We start from the raw sequence: 9,553 nt of genomic DNA on the forward strand, positions 1-9,553 counted from the left end.
TGGGTCATGAAGCTAAGGATTGCAGGAGCCCACGTCCTGCGAATCAGAATCGCCAACAACAACCAACTCCACAGAACCACCAGCAGCAGCAACAACAGGGCAATAAAGGATGCTTTCAGTGTGGCGCTGAAGGCCACTTTAAGAGGAACTGCCCTCAGCTGAACCAGAATCAGAACAACCAAAGAAAGAGGAACCACAATGGAAACAACAATGGAGGCAACAACGGAGGTAACAATAATGGCAATGGCGCTCAAGGTCGTGTGTTCGTGATTGGTCAGGGTGAAGTAAGGAACGATCCCAACGTTGTGATGGGTAAGTTTCTTCTGGATGATTTCTTTGTTACTGTTTTATTTGATTGGGGTGCCGATACTAGCTACGTGTCCTTAAAAGTTAGTCAAATGCTTAAGCATACTCCGACACTTTTGAACACCAAGCACATCGTAGAGTTAGCAAATGGTAAAACTTTATAGGCTACACATGTAGTTAAGGGTTGCAAGCTTGTCCTTGCCAATCAGACCTTTTCTATCGACCTCATTCCTATCGTTCTGGGTAGTTTTAACGTTGTCATTGGGATGGATTGGTTATCTCAACACCAAGCGGAGATTATTTGCAATGAGAAAATCGTCCGTATCCCTCGTTCTGGTGAAGAACCCCTTGTAATTCGTGGCGACAAGAGTGGTGCTGTTGTGGGCATCATCTCTTTCCTTAAGGCCTAGAAGTGTTTGTGAAAGGGCCACACAGCTATTCTAGCCCTCGTCTCTGATGCATCCTCAGAAGAAAAGAAGATAGAAGACATTCCTATTGTACGCGACTTTCCTGAGGTATTTCCTGATGAATTATCTGGTCTTCCGCCTCATCGCCAAGTTGAATTTCAAATCGAGCTAGCTCCTGGAGCAGCGCCCATAGCTCGAGCACCCTATCGTCTAGCTCCATCAGAGCTTGAAGAACTGTCCACGCAACTACAAGAACTCCTGGAAAAGGGTTTCATACGTCCTAGCTCTTCGCCCTGGGGAGCTCCAGTGTTATTCGTGAAGAAGAAGGACGGTACCTTCAGAATGTGTATCGACTATCGCGAACTCAACAAGGTGACAGTGAAGAATCGTTATCCTCTTCCACGCATTGATGAATTGTTCGACCAGTTGCAAGGGTCGAGTTATTACTCTAAGATTGATTTGAGATCAGGATACCATCAGCTGAGAGTCCGAGAGGAGGACGTCTCCAAAACAACATTCAGAACTCGTTACGGCCATTACGAGTTTCTGGTTATGCCTTTCGGATTAACGAATGCACCTGCAGTCTTCATGGACCTCATGAACCGAGTGTGCAAGCCTTACCTGGATAAATTTGTCATAGTATTTATCGACGACATCCTGATCTATTCTAAGAGTCAGGAAGAACACGAGCAACACCTAAGGCTTATTCTGGAACTTCTCCGAAAAGAGAAGTTGTATGCCAAGTTTTCGAAATGCGACTTCTGGCTTCGCGAAGTCCATTTTCTAGGCCATGTGGTAAACAAGGATGGAATTCATGTAGATCCATCCAAGGTTGACTCGATCAAGAACTGGCCTGCACCCCGCACACCGACAGAAATCCGCCAATTCTTGGGTTTGGCAGGATATTACAGAAGGTTTATCAAGGATTTCTCGAAGATTGCGCAACCTCTCACCTCACTGACTCAGAAGGGTATCACCTATCGTCGGGGTGATGCACAGGAGTCCGCATTTCAGCACTTAAAGGATAGACTTTGTAGCGCTCCTATCCTCTCATTACCCGAAGGCACAGATGATTTTGTGGTTTACTGCGACGCTTCCATCCAAGGACTTGGTTGTGTGTTGATGCAACGTGACAAGGTCATTGCCTACGCATCACGCCAACTTAAGGTTCACGAAAGGAACTACACTACACACGACCTGGAATTGGGAGCAGTTGTTTTCGCGCCTAAGATATGGAGACATTACCTGTACGGTACCAAGTGCACCATTTACACCGATCACAGGAGTCTCGAGCATATCTTCAAGCAAAAGGAATTGAACATGCGACAACGGTGTTGGGTCGAACTCTTGAACGATTATGAATGCGTGATCAAGTATCATCCGGGCAAGGCCAATGTTGCAGCCGACGCCCTCAGTCGAAAGGATACTATACCGAAGCGTGTACGTGCGTTACAGCTTACCATCCAATCCAACCTTCCCGCTCAGATTCGCGATGCTCAGGTTGAAGCATTGAAGTCAGAGAACATCAGGGCTGAGTCCTTACGTGGATCGAGGCGAAGACTAGAACAAAAGGAAAACGGCGCCTACTATGTTAACGGACGCATCTGGGTTCCACTGTATGGAGACTTACGCGATCTTGTGATGGATGAAGCACATAAGTCTCGTTATTCAGTACATCCTAGTTCGGATAAGATGTACCACGACTTAAAGACTACATATTAGTGGCCTGGTATGAAAACCAGCATAGCAACCTACGTCAGTAAATGCTTGACTTGTGCTAGGGTCAAGGTTGAATACCAGAAACCATCAGGCCCACTTCAACAACCAGAGATACCTAAATGGAAATGGGAGCAAATTTCCATGGCGTTACTGGCCTGCCCAGATCTCAACGCGGAAACGATACCATTTGGGTGATCGTGGATCGACTAACCAAGTCTGCACATTTTCTGGCCATCAAGGAAACGGATAAGTTTTCTACTCTAGCAGACATCTACCTAAAAGAAGTGGTATCAAGGCACGGAGTGCCCACCTCCATCATTTATGATCGTGACGCTCGTTTTACTTCGGAACTGTGGCAAGCCATGCACAAGTCTTTTGGCTCACAATTAGATATGAGCACCGCTTATCACCCACAGACGGATGGGTAATCTAAACGCATAATCCAGACCCTTAAAGACATGCTTAGGGCATGTGTAATCAATTTTGGTAACGGATGGGAAAAGCATCTCCCGTTAGTGGAATTTTCGTATAACAACAGCTACCACACCAGCATCCAGGCCGCTCCGTTTGAGGCATTGTATGGACGGAAGTGCCGACCACCTCTTTGTTGGGCAGAAGTTGGTGACAGTCAAATCACTGGCCCAGAACTCTTAGCAGATACAACTGAAAAGATTGCTCAGATACGACAACGAATGGCGGCAGCTCGCGACCGTCAGAAAAGCTGTGCTGATAAGCGAAGAAAGCCACTCGAGTTCCAGGTTGGGGATCGAGTGCTACTCAAAGTCTTACCTTGGAAAGGTGTAGTTCGTTTTAGCAAACGAGGCAAGCTCAATCCGCGTTATGTCGGACCGTTCAAAATCATTGAGAAAATTGGCAAGGTCGCCTACAGGTTGAATCTACCTGAAGAACTCAGCGGAGTTCACAATGTTTTCCACGTGTCAAATCTGAAGAAGTGTCTGTCAGATGAGACCCTCATAGTTCCTCTCAAAGAGCTCACAATCGACGACAAGCTGCGATTTGTCGAGGAACCAGTAGAGATTACTGACCGAGACGTTAAGATTCTCAAGCGCACCAGAATACCTCTCGTCCGAGTTTGTTGGGATTCCCGTCATGGCCTAGAGTATACATGGGAACGAGAAGACCAAATGAAACTCAAATATCCCCAGCTGTTTAAGAAAAATGCAACCACTACTGAGGCTGAAGCTACTACAGAATTTCGGGATGAAATTCCAAATCAACGGGGGGATGATGTGACACCCCAGGAAAACCAGGAAACCAACGCAACATAACTAGCTTCCTCAGTAACGACGTGCTAAATTTCGGGACGAAATTTTCTTAACAGGGGGAGAATGTGACAACCCTCGTAATTCCATGTATTCCGTACAACTTATTAATGAAAATTAAAGTGCTTGACGACTGTATGAAATTACTTAACTGCTCTCTGATTACTGTGTTATACTTACATGTGTTTGTTAACATACTAGTAGTATACATAAAAGTTACTAAATAGTCCTGTGTGCTTTCCTGAGTGTTGAAAAGTAAAAACGTTACAAAAATATATATGTAGGACACTTTACGGATTAATTAAGCACTTTAACGGAATAGTGTCAGACTGAACAACCGGACTTTACACGGAACATAAAAATATTGCCAAACACATTGTTTCTACTTTTCTGAACTAGTTAGGGTCCCCGAACGCCCTAACACGCTTTATAATATGTAACACATAATAACACAAACTATATCATTAGATTTCAACTAAATCCTAACTAAATCATCTCCACCCAACCCCATACCCCCCCAAATGACGGTCACAAGGGGTGACTGTGACACCCCGTGTTTTCGAATGTCAAAGTCAAAGTCCAAGTCAACTTTGACTTCCTTTGACTGTAGATAGCCGATTTTATGTTTTAGTTGTATTATGTGGAGTAAGTGTTATAATCAGCAAGAATCGAAGTAATCGAATGTGTTTTAAGGCGAACGGGTCTACGACTGTGAATGATAGGAAGTAACAATGCGATAAAGATAACTAATCAGCAATCAAACCGATCTAACAATCAATCGAACTCGAGACTCGAATTATGCGAATTGTGGTATTGTTATACGTCTGTGTGTGCCTTATGTGTTACTTGTGCGTGTTTACTTTATGTTTGGTGTGGTATTCAAGCGAATCAATCGAAAATCGAATCGAAACTCGAAAAGCAATCGAACTCAATCGAAACCGGCATCGAAACGTGACTTATAGGAGATTGTATGTTAGATATAGTAGTTGGGATTAAAAGTAATTTGACTAGGAGCTCTATCGTATCCGTATCATCGTCCCTCGAAATCGAAACGTCGAAAATCGTCGCAAAATACCCAAAGTGTGTCGCGGATCGAACCGGAAGGCAACCTGGTCGAACAGGCCAGCCGATCGGCTAGCATCTTGCCAGCTGATCGAGCAGCCCACTCGATCGGAGCTCCTGGCCGATCGACTGCCACTTTCCTCTTTTGGAGCCTATAAATAGGGCTGTCATTGTCATACTTTCCATTTTTGGAAAGCTCTGACCGAACCAGCCATCTTCTTCACCTTTTCTCAGATTTCTCTCAATCCCGGTAAGTTCTTACTCTAACTCTTGTACGTTTTTGATCATTACTTGATTCTACACCTTTCTATCTTTCAAAACTTGGATTCTAACCGTGAAATCACCAAGATCTAAGTGTTCTTGGGTGATGTCATCAAGGTGTTCTTGAAGAACATCATGTTTTGGCCTCATTCCACTATGATTAGCTTAGATCTAACCGATTTCCACATAAACAAGTTAAGATCTATCAAGATCTAAACATCCACAAGTTGTGAAGGATTGAAAGAAGGCATTCCAACTTACTTTTAACTCTTTTACACTCAATGCCTTCAAATCAATAGAAACAAAGCTTGAACCGGCTAACTAATCATCCAAATAGTTAAAGGTTCAAGATTCAGGTTCTATGAACAAGGTTCACCGATTTCGGGTTAAACTCTAAACCGACATTCCGAACCATCCACCGGCCGGACTTGGGTGATTCCTGTTCGAGCCAAGGAAACAAGTAGGAACGGAGGTTATCATAGTTCAACACGTTGTCAAGATACCTTGAAAGAATGACAAATAAACAAACAGCCAAGTGTTAGACGAAAGGCCGACCAGGTCAGAAATGCTGGCCGAACGGCTAGGCTGTTCGAACAGCCCAGCCGATCGGACATGCCAGCCGATCGACCGGGCCAGCCGATCGGCTAGCACATGGTCCCACACTTTCAAAATCTTATGAGGTATAGTATTGACGAAGTAGTGTTCGATCGAGCATGTCACTCGATTGGTAAACATTACTGTTCGGATCATGAGATACTATGCTTCAACACTTAATCGTTTTCACAACTCGTTCGTAGTAGGGAATGCCAGCCGATCGAACAGACTGTTCGATCGAGTGACATTAAGTTGAGGACCACTTCTGAAATTCTTAGCCGATCGAGTGAGCTAGCCGATCGAGCGAACCACTCGATCGATCGACTTGAAAGGCAGGAATACTTCAATGTTCTCAAATGCTGCAACGAAAACTTCAAAAGTTCAAATCCTCAAACACAAACACACCAGAGGAAGAAACAGTCCACTCGAATGGTCCAGCCGATCGAACGGGACTGTGCAATCGGATATACCAGCCGATCGAACAGGCCGTCCGATCGAACCTGCCGTTCGATCGACCAGCCTATTCGATCCATTCACACATGTTTACTTTCCACGTTACTTATTGTTCTGCTATCGAACTACTCAGGCTAACCCTACTCTCAGCGCTCCCTTCAATCCATAATCAATCACTATGAGTATACTCGATCCCTTTTTGCTTTTAGCACTTTTGGGTGTTACATACGTTACCTATCAAATCACAATCAAACACAAACTATTTGAACGCTGACCATTTGCATGTGCTACTTGACTAAATGAATGCTGTTTATTATGTTTACACGTGGAATGCTATCTACCTGCCTTAGCAACATAGTACTATAGTTTGGACTCAGCACCCGTTCACACGGGGGTTGTTAAGGACAATTACTTGCATGGATTACGGTGGTAATCATGTATTGCGAACCGTCTCGGACGGTCAACCCGCAGTCGTTGGTATCGATGGTCCCATGTCGATAATTAACATGCATCGTTTTCCTCTGTGTACGTGCCTGGTTATGCGTAAACTATTCGAACTCTATATGCTATTACTAAACTTGTGTGCTCACCTTTACATTTTATGTATTGACAATATTTTAACGTATGTGACAGGTAATTAGGATGCTTATCTGCTAGGGAAGCGAGGCTAGAATAAAGCTCTAGAGGCCAATGAATAGTTGTAGGTCGGGGTCTACCTAGGGGTCTCTAGAAGCAAATAAACAATTGCCATGGAGCCGTTGGAGTTGTCCGATCCGGGGTGTATGGCATTAGCTGTCTGTAGATCTTGTCCGGATAAGTCTTAATGACTTCAAGCAATACTTTTATTCATTTGGTTTGTAATAATTAAATCTAAGTTGTCGGAACGGAATTTATTTGCCTAGTTGCTTCTATGATAACTTGTTTATTTATTTGGGATACGGTATGGGACGTATCATTAAACTGAATTTGTAATAATAGTTGTTGTGGAAACTTCTGGACAATCTGTTTCGCTCAGTGCCGCGCCCCGATGATTCCGCCGTCGGTTGGGGTGTGACAGTGACCCATCCCTTGCCTTCTTTTGCTTATTTTATTCACTAATGTTGGACAATTTGGGACACTTTGTATGTTGGATAATATGAGAATTGGATTATAAATAAACTCAAAGGACTTTCATCTTCTCACTTCCAACACTCAACTTCAAAACTCTATCCTTCCCTTCTTCCTCCCTCACAGCCGAACCCACACCACCATACTACCACCACCTTCAAGCTTTGTTCAAGTCATTTACATATACACAAAGGTGCAAGAGGTCATACAAGCAAGCTTAGTGTTCTCGGAAGTTGAAGGACCTCTTGCAAGAGCTATTAACCACCACATTTCTTCACTCAAACTTCCCTAGTCTTGAACTAGTGGTAAGAACTTAGATCTTTGCTTCTTACATCTTGTTTAGGTGGTTAAAGATGTGTAGTGATCAAAATGATAAGAAACTCTAAAGAACCTTAAACAAGTCTTGAACATAAACTATTCTAGTGATGAAGTGATGTTAATATGATGTTGTTATGATTCTTGTTGATTTCCTGATAATTTGCTGGTTGATATTGATGTTTGATGTTGTTGTGATCACTAAACATGTTAACAGAATCAATCGAACATGCGTTATAAGGTAGGGAACTAAAACAGAAAGCTGGTTGGTGTTTACAGCCAACTTCAGTTGGCTGTAACCAGACCGTAACTTAACAAAAAATGTATTTTCTAAAGTCTAGATTTATGTATTATGAAATACGGTTCTAATGGCACTGGAATCATAATTTTTGGACTTCGTTTACTATTTTTAAAGACCCGATTTGTAACAGCAGCTAAAGCTGAGTTTTTACAGCAGTAAATGGGTGTTATATTTTCAGTCATAACTTGAAACCTGGGTAGAATTAGATCATGAAATTGGTACTGTAGATGGATACTGATGTTTTAGTAATTGTCCCACTAGAATTTCGTCAATCCGACTTACAATGAATTTTTAATGAATTATTCCGTGGACTGCAGTCAGAAAGTAATGAATCTGATTACAGTCCGGAAAATGAATTTTTATAAAATATTGGTGATGAATTGGATCCCGACATTTTTACACAATAATATTTGGATCGTTTAGCACCTTTTGTAAAAAGTTGGGAATTTTTAAATAAGATAACTATTTTATTAAAATGCTCGAAAACAGCCCAGTTTTGGATATTTAAGTTGAAATGACATAAGTAGTAATTTGCGTGTCTAAATGTCGAGTATGTTATCTGTGAATGATCTAACATGTTATGTGTCAATAAAAGTGTTATGTGCATGTCGTATGTTTATTTGTGAACGGGAATAGATGGGGAGTTTATATGGGTATAAACCGTTAGAGTAATGCATGTTATGTGATAGATACGTGTAGGAACTTTGTGCTCTATTTGAAAACCACTAAATGACTAACTGGTAATCATACTAGGACGTGATTGACCAACCTTGACTGTTAGCTATATTTGAGAATCTAACCGAGCAAACCGAGGTGAGTTCACACACTTTCTAAGGCATGGGATTCCCGGTGGTTGGGAATGGGTAAAGAACTTAAAACGGAATCTACATATCCTCCTTGGGTAGGATATGTACGGCCATCCTCCATAGGTAGGATGCCAATATTAATCCTGCGTATTCTCCTTGGGTAGAACTACGTACGTTCGTCCTCCTTGGGTAGGACAACAATCTTAAAACTTACTAGACAAAACTCTATCATGAAGTCCCTCAATTTATATCGACTTAATCGCCGAGGCCAATGGCGAGCGGGTCATAGTTAATAGCGTTATTAGGTTTAACAAACCTCACACCGTGCCAGTCGGACGGGCGTATACTAATGGACTATGGCAAACTGTCAGTGATGATAGACACTGATGTAGGGCACAACTTATTTGTGTTAGTAGTCAATATGGTACAGTCTAGTGGTTCACATGGGGAAGCCCCCACTGATCATGGATATGGTTTGGGTAATAAAGAATGAACTGGTTAATCATGCTTTCAACTACGGGGTAACCCCCACGGCAATTGCGCCAACGAAAGACAAACCACGTTTTCAGAAACAACTTAAAACTAAACAACCGAATGTGAACTCACTCAACTTTGTTGTTGACTCGTTGTTACATGCCTTACAGGTCGTTAAATGCTTGGAGCTTGCACGAGGAAGGAGTCGTTGTGGGATACAGACTGTTATGTTCCGTGTTTAATATTTAAATCCTTATGAACTTATTAAACTTACGCTTTGGACTTTATACTTATGAACTATGGACTTATATTTTGGGTTTTACTTTTAATGCTTCCGCTGTTTAATTCGAACTTAGTTAACTAGCTTTGGTCACCAATTGTATTGTGGTTGATTTTATTTACTTATTACGTTGTTCAATATGATTGGTGGCTCGATCCTGGTCATGTCACGCCTCCAAGCGGTGA

This window comes from Helianthus annuus, chromosome 17 (assembly GCF_002127325.2).
Source record: "Helianthus annuus cultivar XRQ/B chromosome 17, HanXRQr2.0-SUNRISE, whole genome shotgun sequence".
In the NCBI taxonomy this organism is placed as follows: Eukaryota; Viridiplantae; Streptophyta; class Magnoliopsida; order Asterales; family Asteraceae; genus Helianthus; species Helianthus annuus.